Raw genomic sequence first — 16,142 nt, 5'->3', positions numbered from 1 at the left:
TTTCACAAAATTCTTCTATTTCTGCCTAGAAGCTACCACTGGACTACCCCAGAGAAATCTGATTCTATCACCAGTGAAATAGTGTCACAATGTCCTGTATATTTCAATAAAGCACTCCACTGCTGAAGATGGCAATGGGAGGGTCCACCCATTATTGTTGACAAGAATCAAGCATGAGCTTCACTATGCTTTAAATGCCCCAACATGATTTCAATATCTGAAAATTGATTGCAGACCTTTATTTTTTGGTAAAATATGGACAAGATGGAAAAACAAGGACCAGATAATAGGCAGAGATTATATGAATTTGGAATTTGCTGATTAGTCCCAGAGAATTCACATTTGTGGCTCAATGTTGAATTGAAAGGAGATTTCTAGGAAAGTACCACAGAACTCTTTTTTGATGTTGTTTTGTCCAATATTTCATCAATGACATAGACAAAGTTGTGGGTTACATGCTTATAAAACTTTGAGACATTGTGGGAATTAAAAATTATTTCAGCAGGTTAGAACAATAGCTTAGACTCTAGTAAGATGAAACTTAATATAGAAAAATTGAAATTCTTTCACTTAGACCAAAAAAGCTAACAGCACAAAAATAGCATGAGGGTGGGAGAAGGGGGGCCTGAACTAACAGATGTGAATAACTTAGTTGCCTGAAAATTAAACACAGATCATTCATTAGAGAATCATAGGATGCCAAGGCCAAAAGGAATTTTACAGATTAGTTAAACCAAACTGTATATTACACAGAATAAGGGAGCAATCTCTATAGTCTTAAGATTTAAATTAACTTTATTTTGAGTGCATTTGGAAAATGCATGACAACCACTGAAACAACTGGAGGATACTCAAGCAATACCCCTGCAAGTTAGGTTGAAAATAATAATGATTTATATTAGTAATGACACTAGAATAATAATCTGGATTAAAAAGATTTGTTGTTCAAATACTGGATGGATAGTGCATTGAGATAATTGTCAATTAAAGAAACTAGGGGAATTTAGGTTAGCCTGGAGAAGAGGAAATTTGAGGGTTAAGTGAGGGAGAGTGGGATAGTTGTTAAACAGTGTTTCAGAGATAACCATCTGCAAGAGAGATTAGATTTATTTTTCTTGATTCCAGAGAACACAACTAGGAGTAGCAGATGATTAGAATTTACAGATGGGGTAGACTTATCCTTGATATAAGGAAAACTCTCTAGCTATTGGAACTGTCCAAAAGTGAAACTGGATATTTTGAGATGTAGGGGGATCTATCCTTCTCAATGTTCCTCATGTGAGGCATTCAGATCTTCATATATATATATATATATATATATACATATATATATATATATATATATACACACACACACATAAAACCTTTGTCTTCCATGCCTGGATTGTACTCAATAAGCCCCAATGGCTTCCTATTAATAAATATTTCCTTTGGCTTTTAAAACTTTTCACAACCTTACCTCTTTCTACCTCTTAAGTCTTCTTAGACTGTACTCCCCTCTTAGTGCTATGTGATCCATCTACATTTCTTATTCTTTACTCCATTTCTGGAGTGTCTTTTCACTGGCTGTCCCTCCTTCTTAAACTGTTCTCTCTCCTCTCCTCTCCTTCCTAGTTCTCTTCACCTCCGTTAAGACTCAGCTCAAATTTCATTGGCTGCAGGAGATCTTTCCCATCCCCACCTGCTAGTGTCTTCCCTCTGAAATTCCCTTCTGCCAAATTTGTATATATCTTGTATGTACATAGTTGTTTGCATTTCTCTCCATTATAATTTGAACTCTTTGGAGGCAAGTCCCTTGTTTTTACCTTTCTTTGCATTTTCAGTGCTTAGTATACTATTCACCACCTATATAGTAAGCTCTTAATAAATGCTTGTTGACTGATTTCCTTCTCACTCCTGTCTCTTCCATTTCTTTCAGAGATCAGCTCAAATATCAGCTTCTACATGAGACTTTCTTTAATTCTCCTAACTATCCGAGCTACTCCCCAATTCCTTGTTTTGATTTTGTATATATAGTAGCAATGTGGCTCAATGGATAGAGCACTGGGTCTGGAGTCAGAAAGACCTGAGTTCAAATCCTGCCTCAGACACTTACTGGATATGTGACTCTGGGCAAGTCATTTAACCCATTTGCCTTAATCCACTGGACTAGGAAATGACAAAGCACTCCAGTATCACTTGCCAAGTACACTTGTCTGTAGGGTCTTCAAGAGTCTGATGTGATTGAATAACTGAACAACATATTTTGCATATATTTATTTACACACAGGTTGCCTCCTGTACAGAATATAAGGACCTTGAAGGCAGGGACATTGTATCCTCACTGCCTAGTATAGTGTCTGCATCAAATGATTGATTGATGAATTGATAAATGAAGCCTTTCCTTATCCTCCCCAGTTGGATGTTTTATCTCCCTTCTCAAAACTCTCATGATTCTCTGTTAGATGAAGTTTGTCTATGAATTTTTTATTCTAATTTGTATTATAATTTGTAGATGCTCTGAAACTTTTTATTTTATTAAAAAAAAGACGACAATAATTTATATCATTAAACAAATTAGAAAACTGAATGACCTTCTCCCTGAATCAGTGCTCATCAGAAGTACTACTGGCCAGGGAAGATGGTTCTGGCTCCATACTGCTCCCCTTGCCTGGCTCTGAGGGATGCTACAGATCCCAATACCCTATCCTTCAGTGAGGCTTGCCCCTAAGCCTCTTCCTGAGGAGGGATTCCAGGCATCTCTTTGGATATGGGGCCAGGGAGCCACCTCTTCTCCATTCTCACTTCAGGTCTAGTCTTCTCCCAAGCCTGAGAGCAACTCTGCTGTTTCCACTGTGTAAAGATCCATCTGGGCCCCAGGACCTGAGACCCCAGCAGTGTCACTGCTTGCACAAAGGGCTGGGAGTCTCTTTCTTTTATTAGCAAAAGGTAAACAGACACAATGAAATCCTTAAAAATATGGAAATAATCTAATAAATGTGGCCACCTCAAAATCACACAAGCACGAGTGGAAAAACCCCTCTTCGTTCCAGTTTTGGTTCCAGCTTCCCCAGGCTCCCTATCACTCCTACTATACTGATCCTATACTAGGTCTGGTTTTTTTTATTTAAAAAAAGACATAATTTTTAAATTTTGTATAAAAATACTATTGTTCCTAGTCAAACACAGATATTGCAATATGCAGAATTACTGCTTTTTCCTGTTCTATAAAATGTGAAAAGGTGAACACACTGGTTAATATAGAAAAATGCTAGAATCTATAAGTATCACAAAAGCTGGTGCCAAATGAGCAAGGTGCAAACTTTACTGCATGCCAGATGTTAGGATGGGGCTTAGGAAAACATTCCTCTCGTTCAGGTCTTCAGCTAAGTTTCTCTTTCAGTCTTTCCAACCTCTCCACTCTCCTCAAGTCTAACCTGTCTGGATCAACAATGATATAGACAGGGCTCTCCGTGAATTCTTTTTTTTTCCTTTTATCTTTTTGGAAGACAATTGGGGTTGACCTTGACTTTCCCAAGGTCACGTGGCCAGTTTTTGTGATAAGTGTCTGAGGTCGGATTTGAACTCAGGTCCTCCTGACTCCAAGGCTGGTGCTCTATTCACTGCACCACCTAGCCACCCCTTCCATGAATTCTTAAGAATCATGAAAGACAAACCAGTGTTTAAAAAAAAAAAAGACAACTCAATCTTCTGATTTTGCAGAGCCAAACATTCTTCCCTCTACTCAGCTGCGCTCTAGGAATCATCTGGGTCTCCAAACACCAAACAAATCAGCTTTATTTTAGCCAGAAGAGAAGTGAAAGTCCTCACTTAGACTGAACCTTTGAACTGGTAAAAGGTGCATCAATTAATATTTTCCCAACCATGGGAGAACCCTGAGGATTGGCCACTGGGGCTGGCCTGTTCTCTTTGTGCAAGGAATAAAGATTCCACCTTATTGAAAAAAGGTGCAATTCAAATAAAGGTGACAGAGAGGTTTAATTGCTAGGAAATGCTGAAGAATGAGCAACCCTGCTGGCCCTCCATGTGGAAAAATGTGACTTTTGACTACAGATTTGGTTTCAGGCCCAGCCAGGTTTGCCTTCAGTTCTCAGAGAGAGACAGCACCAGGGCGGCCTGAAATGCAGCTTCTTCGTGGATGTTATAGTCCACAAAGGTTTCATAGGTGAATTTGTGTGGATGGAGGAGGTGCTGTGGCAAGTTGGCACTCAAGTTGGCTGGGGTCAGCCCAGAGCATGACTGAACAGATGGGGCAGATCTGGGTTGGGGTCATTGCGGTGATTCTCCATGCAGTGCTTTACCAGCTCTTGCTAATCCAGAGTGTGGGCTGCACAGTATGCTCACACAAAGGTACATCTGTTTAGAATATTGCTGGGAATGGGCTGGGATGTTGGCACTACTGGGGCAAACTTTGAACAGTTGGTCATCTGCTCCTGGACCTTCATGCAAGAAGAAATGTGTGACCTTATCTTTGCAAGAGTCACCTTCTTGCTGCAGCCCTAGCATGGAGCCTTGTAGGATGCCAGCTGCTTTTCCACATTGGAGGTTTTGTCCACTTTCTGTGGGTCAAAGGGCATTCAGCAGAGTGGAGATGGCACCTGGAGACATGACTGCAAACACTCCCCACAGAATGAGTGTCCACAGCTGCTGATGGCCAGGGGCTGGTGGTGGAGCTCCAGGCAGATGGGGTAGCTGTTCTGGGCCTCCAGGTCACTCTCGCCTGTGGTGCTGGGTCTGGGCCAGGTCTGGAGGGGGCTGCAGGGGCGCTGCCAGGGTGGGGGGGAGGAGGGGAAGGCACTCTGGCCAGTGAGGGTGCTGTAATGTTAATGGAATCTGAAGATCTCCCATGCCCCTTTGTATTGGCAAGTAAGCAGGTGGTTGGCACCTTGTTTCAAGTTAATGCCTTGTTTAGGCTATTTAATTAACACAGAAGTAGTTAGCACCTGAGGAGGAAGTTGCTGATGTAGGAGGAAGGGGTGGAACTGGGAGGAGCTATACGGTAGGTAGGGAAGAGCACCAGCAGGACAGTCAGAGTTTTCTCTCAGTGAGCGTCTGGAGGCTGCAACTTCTGCTGAGACCTTTCCTTTGGGAATTTCTGCTACGAACTTCCAAGAACCAGGCTGAGGAGCTACCGTGAGTGAGAAAGGAGGATCCCTGCTTAAGGGAGCCTGTTCTGTTGTGAAGGCTTGGAAATGTGGGTGTTCACTGCATTAACCATGTGTGTCAACTTCGTGGCTACTGTAATGATTTTGGCTTTCTGGTTTTGGGACTCGGTTTTCTGGTATTAGAATAAAGGCTTTGGTTCCGGCCTCTATGTGAGAGTCTGCTACATTTTGTGATTTACAACTATACCAGCATATTCATAACCACCATGGGTGTTGTGAATATTGCATCATTGTTACAGGTGCTGCCACTGCTTCACCCAGGCCACCAGGCTGAAGAACATCCTGCCTGCCAGCCCAGGCACGCTGGCCCTGCTCTTCCTGCTCCACCATTGGGGCTCAGACTCTGTCTTGGTCCCAGTTCGGTCTGGTTCTTAGGCTCCAGCCCAGGCCACGTGTCCTAAGTCATCTCCTATTATAATTGCTATGTATACAAACTAGATTTTATCACCTGTAAGAGCAGGGGCTGTCATTTTTCATATTTTGATTTTTACCACCTAACCTAGAGCTTTTCACATGGTACGTGTTCAATTTGTTAATGAAATTGCTGCAAACCTGGAGCAATCCAAATCAGCATCTAGATGCTGATATTTATTAATTTTAGAGCTTAGGAAGCACTTATGTACATTGATTTTATATGATATTTACAGCAGTCTTGATAGGTAGTTGCTTCAAATACATTTATTATCATCATCATTTTACAAATGAAAAAACTAATATAAGGAATTTGTTGAAGGTCACAATATTAGCACCTTACAGGACCAAGACTTGAACCCAGATAGATATAGCATCCCTCTGACTATACCTCAGCAGTCTATCATTGCCCTATCATTGCTTATACTCTATGCATCTTGCTTTACTTAGCTGTAAACTGAGCTCAGACTAAATGAACTCATTCCAATTCCAAAATCCTATAGCATTTCCATAGTATGTGAAATCATATTTAAAGCTCCCCTAGAATATTGTTTCTTCTGTTATTGATCTAGGTTTGACAGAAATTATAATGACCATTTTCACATCCCAGGGTATAACGCCAATGTGATATTCACAGCATCCACAGTGGCTATGAATATGCTGGTGTAGGTCTGAAACACAAAATGTAACAGACTATCCACATGGAAAACAGAACCAAAAACATTTATTCAAACACCAGCAAACAAAAAGTTGGTACACATAACCAATGCAGTGAACACTAACATCCCCAAGCCTTCCCTCCATCAGGTCTTCAAAATAAAACAGGCTTCCTTAAGCAAAAATGCCCCTGTCTGACTCAGACTAGCTGCTCTGCCTCCACTCTTCCTGCTCCCAGCTCTTCTGCTGCTTCCTGCTCCACCCTTCCCTTTCCACTTTTTCAGCAAGCTCCCATTTGTCCTATTAAGGGCAGGGAATGTCTTCAAATCCCCTTAGACCAACTAACAGGAAAGGAAGATCTTCAAATTCCCATTACCATTACACGAGGACATCTCTCCATAAATGTCTTTCATGAATATTTCCAATAACTTAGAAGACTCATGAACCCACAATGACAAAAGAATTCTAAGACCATGTGTAATCTGGCCATCTAAAAAATACCACTGAGATTTTTGTCTTGATGATATTTGTTGTTTAAAAAATGTTTAAAGAGATTTAAATGAAAGTCTTGATCAATATTCTAGTGCAAAAATGATGCTTCAGAAACAAAATAAGACAAATAAAAAAAACCCTTTGGGTCTTTTCCCCCTCTTCATAATTATTATTATTCCTAGATGTCCTTTTATGAAATTTTTACTAAATTCTGAAATACTATTCAGCCTTTGAAAAATACATATTATGTGCCCTCATCAGAATTTAAAATCACAACAGAACAAGTTATAAACAATCTAAAATGTAGTATCATCTTTGAATTTGGAAATATTTTTTCCCCTTTTTCATTTGCTTTTCCTTCTTCCTTCTTCCTTTGCCTTTTATACCTGTTGATATTATTATATCAAAGAAAATCATAAATATAATCCCTATCCCTAATTCTTACTGATAGTAAAGACTAATGTATTGTTAAGCTAACAATAAAGTCTGATAAGCAGGCCAAAGAAAGAGTCTGTTCTTCTTGACTATTTTTGGTAAATAAATGTTCATAATGCAATCTGACCTTGAAGTTCATGTCTATAAAGACCTGTAGTAGGTATGCATGTTTATAACTCCTCTAAAGCTATTGAGGAACAATTGTTGCAAATACTTTTCAGAAAGCTGAGTGATAAATCATCATCATTTAGAGTTAGATCCTATTCAATTTATACATTATTGAGTATTTCTTGTCCTCTAGTCCTGTCAAAACCTCTGGATATAGAGCATTAATATAAAAAATCACCCATAAATAATAAAATTATATAAAACAATTATGAATACATAAGAGGATAACATATAATTTATACATATATACCATAAAGTGAGATTAAGAACATTTAGGAGACTAAGTAATCAACTTTAAAAATTGATTGCCCATCATAATACTAAGCTTCTAAAATGGCATACTTCTTAAATTCCTCTAATTCATAGCTGTCAACGTTTCTCTTTGAAAGTATACCTATAGTGGCCAGGTGGCTCAGCGAGTAAGAGCACTGGCTCCAGTGTCAGGATGACCTGGGGATCAAATCCAGGTGCAGATACTTAGCACCACACCCAAAAATAACTGGCCGTGTAACCTTGAGCAAGTTACTTAACCCCGATTGCTTAATAAAAAAATAAAAAAAAAGAAAGTATACCTATATTATTTTTCTAATACATTGTGTGTACAGGAAGCTGAATGTTTTCCCTGTACTAAGTGCAAATGAAAAATCCCAGTGCAAAAATGAATTCCTGTTGAAGGCTTCTTATTCATTTTTTTCTAAGAAGTTCTTTTGGTGTCTTTGTTTTCACATTCATTACATGTATTTTGAATGGATGGGTAAGGTATAAATAGTTCCTGTGTAATCAACTGCATCTGTGTCCAATGAAAAGCATTTGAAAATGGTTCTCTTCATTGTACATAGTAAGAGCATTACCATAACAATAAGAACTCATGAACTCTGAGTGCAGATTGAAGCATATTTTTTCACTTTTATTTTTCTTTGCATTTTTTTTGCAACATGGCCAATATGGAAATATGTTTTTCATGGCTTCACATATATAATGAGCATTATATTGCTTGCTTTCTCAAGGGGTGAGAGAGTGGTGAGAGGGAGGGAGAAAATTTGGAACTCAATTTTTTAAAAGCTAATGTTATTTGAATTTTTTAAAAAATAATAAGCGTAGATAAAAAGAAAACATGAAATGGTTCTCCTAAATGTCTGGTTACTTTTCAACAGAAATTAATGTTTTTTAAAGAAAAATTTGCTGTGTCACTGCTTGTTTAAAGAAAAAAAGAGCAATGAAATCTCAGGAACCCCACAAAAAGATACCCTCAAGGGAGAGCTGTGCATAATGAATGTGAAATGGAAAGTAATATTAGTTCAGGCTTGTCACCTCGAAAGTCTATTTTTGTTTAAAGAAGATATTTCCCCCTAAGTACCATGGTTTATTTTGCTGAATGCTTACTCCCTCAAGGATGCCAGCAGGGCACTTAAAGGTGACTACTGGAAGAGAGATAAGGTTGTAAAACAAATCTTAGATTTTACTTAAAAAGTAATGAAAAATCAGAAATATGAAGCAGGTAAATTTCCCTGGCTAGAAAAGAAACAAAGCACTGGAGTCTCTGTCTTTGTTCCTTTTCTCTATTATGTCTTTTGTGGACCTCCTCAGCCCAAGGGTTCAATCATTTTCTCTAGGTTCTATAAGATCAGATCCCTATCTCCTGACCTCTTGTCTCATATCACAAAATAGCTTTTGGCCACCTCAATTTTATTTCCTCATAGCTATCACAAACTCAACATGTGCAGAACAGAACCTCCTTATTCACCCCATCACCCACTCTCCTACCTTTAAACTCCCTTCTTTCTATCTTTCTCCTTGGTACTACCATTAGCCCAGTCAACCAGAAAAAATCCTTGGTGTCAACCTTAACTCCCCCACCACACATCCAACCTCTTATCTAGTCATATTTTTTTTTCCACTTCACAACATCTTTCATATATACCCCCTTCTTTCCATTCACACAATCACATCTCTAGTACAGACCGTTATCACCCCTCATTTGTACTCATTTAACAGCCTTCTAATTGGTATCCCTGCTTCAAGTGTTTCCTCTTTCTAATCCATTTTCCATTCATCAGTCACCAAAATGATTTTCCTAAGGATAGATCTGATCACGTCATTCCCTTTCTCCCACACCCCCAACTGAATGTTCTTATTGTTCCATCATGACTGACTCTTCATGACCCTATCTGAAGTTTTCTTGGCAAAGATATTGCAGTGTCATTTCCTTCTCCAGCTCATTTTACAGAGAAGGAAACTGAAGCAAATAGGGTTAAGAGACTTTTCCAGGGTCACACAGTTAGGAAGGGTCTGAAGCCAGATTTGAAATCAGGAAGATGACTCTTTCTGACTCCAGGCCCACTGCTCTATCCACTGTGCCACCTAGCTGAATATTGGCACCCTATTGTTTTGAGGATCAAATATAATTCTCCTTAAATGTTTGCAATTTATATATTTTATCTGTACACTCTATATTTGTCTGTACACTCTATATTCCAGTTAATTGGTAATTTTATATAGCCAACATTAAGCTGGGGGTGGGAAATGCTGATATTTCTACTTGCACATTAATGTGGACATGTAAGCAATATGTGAATAAAAGTGATTGAATTGCGATGGAGAATGAGTTCTTTCAGTCACAGAATATCACATTTGGAAAGTATGGTGGAGATCATCTAATGCATTCTCTTATTTTACTATAGACTGCAAAAGGAAATGTGACATGACCAGAGTCACAGAGCCAGGAAGTGGAAAAGCTGATTTTCAAACATGGGTCTTCTACCTAAGTGCAGTGTTCTTCCCCCTGAGGCATTCTTTCTTTCTGTAGCCTAAAATCCAAAAAATTTAGTAGCAACATTGTTACTTATTTTAGTTGATTTTTTTTCAAAAGACCACCATTCCCAGTGACATGATTTTTTTATGCTTTTGAACTATTTGAGAAGCAAGTAAAACATAGCTGGGCCAATGTCAAAATCCCCAGTAGTGAAGTCCATTTGAAATGGTTTCTTGTACCAATTTCAAATCAACAGTGCATGAAGACCTTTGAGTCATCACCAACAATCAGCTTAAATGTCTTCCTGCTTAGATGACCTCCTGAGTCCCATGAGTCTATAAACTCACTGCAATCTCACGTACTGAGTTTCTGAGTCAGACTTCAATAGGTGAGCTTTGTCAGTGCTAATGAAGCTTTTGGAGGGTTTGAAAAAACAATTCTGTAATTATTACATAAATCTAAGAAGACACATTCCAGCACTTGCCTATCAACTGGTAATAGGGAAAATAAAGGGATGGGATGATGAGGTGGAAGGGCAGTTTTTTTTTAAAGCAATCGGGGTTAAGTAACTTGCTCAAGGTTACACAGCCCGTTATTTCTGGGTGTGGTGCTAAGTATCTGAGCCCAGATTTGATCCCCAGGCCATCCCGAAACTGGAGCTGGTGCTCTTACTCACTGAGCCACCTGGCCATCCCGGAAGGGTAGTTTCAAGCCTCAACTTGTCGCTCTCCCCATTCAAATCTCAGGACAGATTTGAACTCAGGAAGATGAGTCTTTCTGATTTCATGCCCATCTCTCTCTCTCTCTCTCTCTCTCTCTCTCTCTCTCTCTCTCTCTCTGTCTGTCTCTCTCCCTTCCTCCCTCCCTCCCTCTCTCTGTCTCTCTCTTTCTGTCTCTCTCTGTCCCTCCCTCTCTCCCTCCCTCCCTCCCTCTCTCTCTCTGTCTGTCTGTCTGTCTGTCTCTCTCTGTCTCTTTCTATCTCTCTCTGTCTCTCTCTCTCTGTCTGTCTGTCTGTCCGTCTCTCTCTGTCTCTTTCTATCTCTCTCTGTCTCTCTCTCTCTCTCTCTCTCTGTCTCTCTCTCTCTCTCTCTCTCTCTCTCTCTCTCTCTCTCTCTCTCTGTCTCTGTCTCTCTCTCTCTCTCTCTCTTCACTGTAGAGAATAGAGCCATTTGTTAAAATGCATGTGTATGGTCTGTGGCTGCCTACTATGAAATTATGTTAATTCTGACTTCAAGCACTCCATGGTTACAATGCCACATGCATATATATAGACACATATATGTACCTTTATATGTATACATAAATGTATATATATATATATATATGCATAGGAATGGACAGATTCTTTTCCACAGTAAGAAATATTACCTGAGCCATCCTGTCCCTTTTCCATCACACCCCTAGAAATGTTGAAAAGATTTTGATTTCATGGGAATCATAAAAATCATCATAAAACTAGGACTAGAGGGAACCTCACAGGGCATCAACTATAACCCTATTATTTTATAGTTGAGTAAATTGAAGCTCAAGGAGGTGACTTGGCTGAAGTCACTCTGGTAGGAGGCAGCAGAGATCAGATACAAACCCAGGACCACTGATAATTTTGACTTGATTAAAAATTAAAAGAAACAGAATCTGTGATGCCATTGTATGGGAAACTTCTGATGAGGAATTTTCTTTACCAATACATGTTCGCACTTTCTTTGCAATTCATGTCTTAGACAACATCCTGGGACCGTGAAAGATTAAGTGATTTCCCAGGGATTACATAGGTAGTATGTGTCAGAGATGGAATTTGAACCCAAGTTTTCCTGGCTTTGAGGCTGACTGTCTTTATACTATAGTATGAAAAAGTTTTTATTCTTTTGAAAATTTGTAAATTTTATGGGGGAGAAGAGTAACAAGTGAAATTTTGTAAATATAACATCTATCTGGGAAAGCCTAGTTTAAATCCTCTTGTCCTAATGGAATCAATAAAACAAAGGGAATGTGGGGCACTTTGAGGCAGGTACTTCTAATTGTTCTTTTCTAATTTAAATTTATTTATTTACGAATAAAAAACATTTTCATAATGTAACACAATGACAATGATTGCATATAAAACTGCAAATTACTATGAACAACTTGCTATAACAGCAAAGTTATCATGTAAGTTTCCCTTTTTTTCTTCCTTCCCCCACCTCAGAGATGGCTCCCATTAAACACGAATAGGTAAATAGTTAGACAGATTGATAGACACATATTCACATATGTATGTATGTATGTATTCTACACCTCTATTTATCAGGTTTTTTCCCCCCCTCTGGATGCAGATAGAAACTTTTAACTCTTTTTTTTCTGAATTGCCAGTGTACCATACCAGCACAAAAACAAAAAACAGGGCATAAGAAGTATTCATGACTTGGAAAACATTGCTGAAAATGTTTAAACATGCACCCCCATCTCATACCCCTATGGTGATTGTCTTTGTTATCTAAAAGGCAAATTTGAATTGCTTAAGGGCCTGATTCATCTCTGACTTATAGAAGCCTGGGGAAAGGTCCCCTTCCTCCCTATGCACACCCTGTGACACTGTTCTACTCTTGATCTGTAGCCCCAGCCTTGGGGTCTGAGGATATCATGAAAACATACAGAGGGACAGCCCAAGAGACTTGTCAAGGAAAAATAATGGTTGTGACAGGGAGTGGGAGAAGGGGAGCAGGTAGTGCTGAGGCAAGGACTGTGACCAAAATGGGTAAGCAACAAACAGGTGCCTTTCCCTAGAGTCTTCCTCCAGTTCCTTTCAGTACTCAAACCTCCCATGGTTGCTCTTCTCTTCCCTACTTTTAATTCAAGGACTGAGCTGATAGCGATATTTTAGATATGATTTTGTGTGTGTTCCAAAGCTTGGATTTGTCCTGGATGAGTTTACTGAAGCCCTCTTTCTCCCCAGAAACTATCCAGGACATAGATAGCATGCATAGCTAAAATACTTTATATTTACAAATATATTTATTTCTATAGGATACTAAGTGGTGGAGGATACAGTGCTGGGCTTGAAGTTGGGAAGATGAGTTTGAATTCCATTCCAAATACATATTGTCTGTGTGTCCCTGAGAAACTAACTTAATCTCTTTTAGCCACATTTTCCTCACTGTAAAATGGAGATTATAATAGCACCTACCCCATGGAATTATTTTGAGGATCAAATAAATTAACATGTGTAAATGGCTTCACAAACTTTAAAATGATATATAAACAGTAGATTTGTTGTTATTTTTACTACTGTCTATTCAGTAAATATGCACAAATCTCAGAAATATTATGAATTAAATAAAATTTTGTGGGTTTGCTTGGGAACCAAACTATCATTTATAGTTTTTACTTGAAAATATGTCTGGTTCCAAAGAGGTGAATGAGGAAGGAATTTAGGGATGCTTTTTTTGTTTTCTTTTGTTTGCGTTGGTAGATGTGTTGATAGAGTTGGAATATTTTTTTCCTTTTTGTCATTCATGAAGTGAAGTTCAAGTTGAGGGTGGAGTATGGGAGAGGGGTGAAACAGGTGGGGGGGGGAGTGCATCTGCATATCCAAAAATAGCTCTAATGTAGAAACAAAAGGCATCATCAACAACAACATCAACAAAAACCAAACCTCCAGTTAGAACCATAGATTTAGCACTGAAAGAGACCTTAGAGATCATCTACTTCCACTCTCTAATTTTCACTTGAGGAAACTAAGGACCAGGGAAGTTCAGGAAATTAATAGAAGAGCTAAGATTTGAATTCATATCCTCTGGTTCAAAATACAGAACTCTTTTTTAAGTTGCAGATACCCTCTGAGAGAAAACTGTCAATCACTCACACATCAGTTCAGAGTTCTTGAAACTTCCCAGTTGCGCACTTAGGTAACTGACCTCTCTAGGATAATCTTTCTTTGCATTCCTGTATAAACCCTGGGATAGCCAAACTGACATAAAACTTGTTCCCCAAACATCCCCTGCATATTCTTGTGCCTTCATTTTCCTATTTTATGTCTCTAAAGTCAATCCTGCTTTTAAAGTCCAGCTTTAGTCTTATATCATCTATAAGGCTTCCCTATTTCTCAGGGGTTACTCACTCCTCAGAAGTTATAGAATATGGTGTTTGGATAATCTTCTGGAGTCACACTACATGTAGACACACAAGTTTAACATCTAAGTCTGACTCTACAGAATTTTAGAGTCGGAAGGAACTTCAGAGGCAATAAGATCTGGCATTTATATAGCATTATTATGATCAACAGTACCACCTTCCTTCCAGTCAACTAGATTAATAACCCAGTTGCCATTTTCCACCCCTCTCTTTCCCTTAGCCTGCATGTATAATCAATTGCTAAATCTTGTCAACTTTACTTCCATAATATCTTCCGGATTTATCCCCTTTTCTTTACTACCACAGTCACCATCCTAGGTCAGGGCATCAGTTCCTCTTCTCCAGACTATCATGGCCTTCTAATTGATCTAGCTTCAACATTCTACCCTTCCAATTCAAACTCTAACGGCCAAAATGATTTTTTCCCAAAGTATAGGTCTGACCGTGTCATTCCCCTACTCAATAAACTACAGGGGCTCCCAATTACTGCTATGGTCAAATATAAATGCTTCTATTTGGCATTTAAAACCCTTCACAATTTGGTATACTTCTTCCCTTTATGTAATCAATCTTATTGTTTATACATAGCCATGTCCAACCTCTATGGCTTTGCACTGGCCATCCCTCATGCTAGGAAAACTCTTCCTTCTCACCTGTCCTCCCTTATTTCCTGTATTTTAAAAATTGTATGGCATTTTTTCTTTTTAAAAAAATTTCTTTATTTTAAACTTAAAAATAAAAGAATTTCCACAACATAGTAAAGTAGAAAATTTTCCCTCCCTGATTTCTTTTAAGCAAACTTTCCTGATCCCCTCCAGCTACCCTTAAGTTCTCTGAGGAAAAAAATCACATTATAGGCATTTTGTATATACTTACACACAGGTTTTCTCCCTCAATAAAATATCAGTCCTGGGTGACCAGGTTTGTTTCCGTCCTGTCTTTATATCTCCAGAACCTAGCACATTATCTGGCATACATTACACTCAATAGATGTCTGTGTTTTGATTGCTATGTGATGTACTTTGGATACAGTATGTCAAGTGATGATTCATGGCAATATCTATTTGACACTACTAGTTTTATTATCCTATCCTCTCCTTTACACAGATGAGAAAAGTGAATGTCAAAGATATAACGTGATTTGGCCACAATTATCAAAGGGTTGAAACCTAGCTAACTCCAATTTCAGTGTTCTGTCCTCTGTCCCATGCTATCTTTCTAGTCCAACCCATGTCTGAATGAGAATCTTCTCTCCCATTAAGCATTTATATGGCCTTTACTTAAAGACCTCAAATGAGGCAAAACTCTGTCATAGACTTTTTTTTTATATCTCTAATTGACAAAGGAGAAATCTCAGGCCTCTTGCACTTTAAACCTAAAAACAACTATCTAAATCTAAATCTTTACTTTTTCAAACTAAGCATTCAACTTCAACTAGTTCCCAAAAGGCTGTTTGTCAACATGGTTGATGTTTCTTGGATATTCTTTGGGTTACATCATCTTTAAAATACAGCATCCCAAATCAACACTCCAGACGTGGTCTTAAAAGAACAGGACTGAATATAGCAGGACTATTGCTTTTCCCATTCTAGACAATACAAAGCCAAAAATTACATTAGCTCTTTTGGGGGGAGGGGGAGGGGCTGGCATATCACACTGTTAATGTTTTTCTATCCATGAAAGCTTCCTGATTTTTTCTTTTTTTTAATTTTAATTTAATTTATGGAATAAAACAAAGATTTCCATAACATTATAATTAAAAATACAATTAAACTTGAAACTGTAAATCTATTATATACTATTTGCTATTCCTTTTAAATATATAATAAAGTTATCATATAAATTTCTTTTCCCCTTTTTTGTCTTCCCGCTCCCCACCCTAGAGATGGTTACATTAGACACAAGTATATATATATATATATATATATATATATATATATATATATATATAT

The 16,142-nt window shown here is 38.4% G+C and overlaps 1 protein-coding gene and 1 pseudogene across 2 annotated transcripts in view; one reads left to right on the top strand and one right to left on the bottom strand.

The window, feature by feature from the left end:
* Positions 1-16,142, top strand: part of PLPPR5 (phospholipid phosphatase related 5) — a 190,720-nt gene that overhangs the window by 56,171 nt on the left and 118,407 nt on the right. The window lies entirely within an intron of this gene.
* LOC138142325 (E3 ubiquitin-protein ligase RNF166 pseudogene) lies at positions 4,084-5,495 on the bottom strand (annotated as a pseudogene).

This window comes from Petaurus breviceps, unplaced genomic scaffold (assembly GCF_028583685.1).
Source record: "Petaurus breviceps papuanus isolate PSGF00001 unplaced genomic scaffold, PetGlider_PUasm1.0 90564, whole genome shotgun sequence".
Taxonomy (NCBI): domain Eukaryota; kingdom Metazoa; phylum Chordata; class Mammalia; order Diprotodontia; family Petauridae; genus Petaurus; species Petaurus breviceps.
Note: the sequence above shows the minus strand (reverse complement) of the source record. Positions and strands in the feature narration are given on the sequence as shown.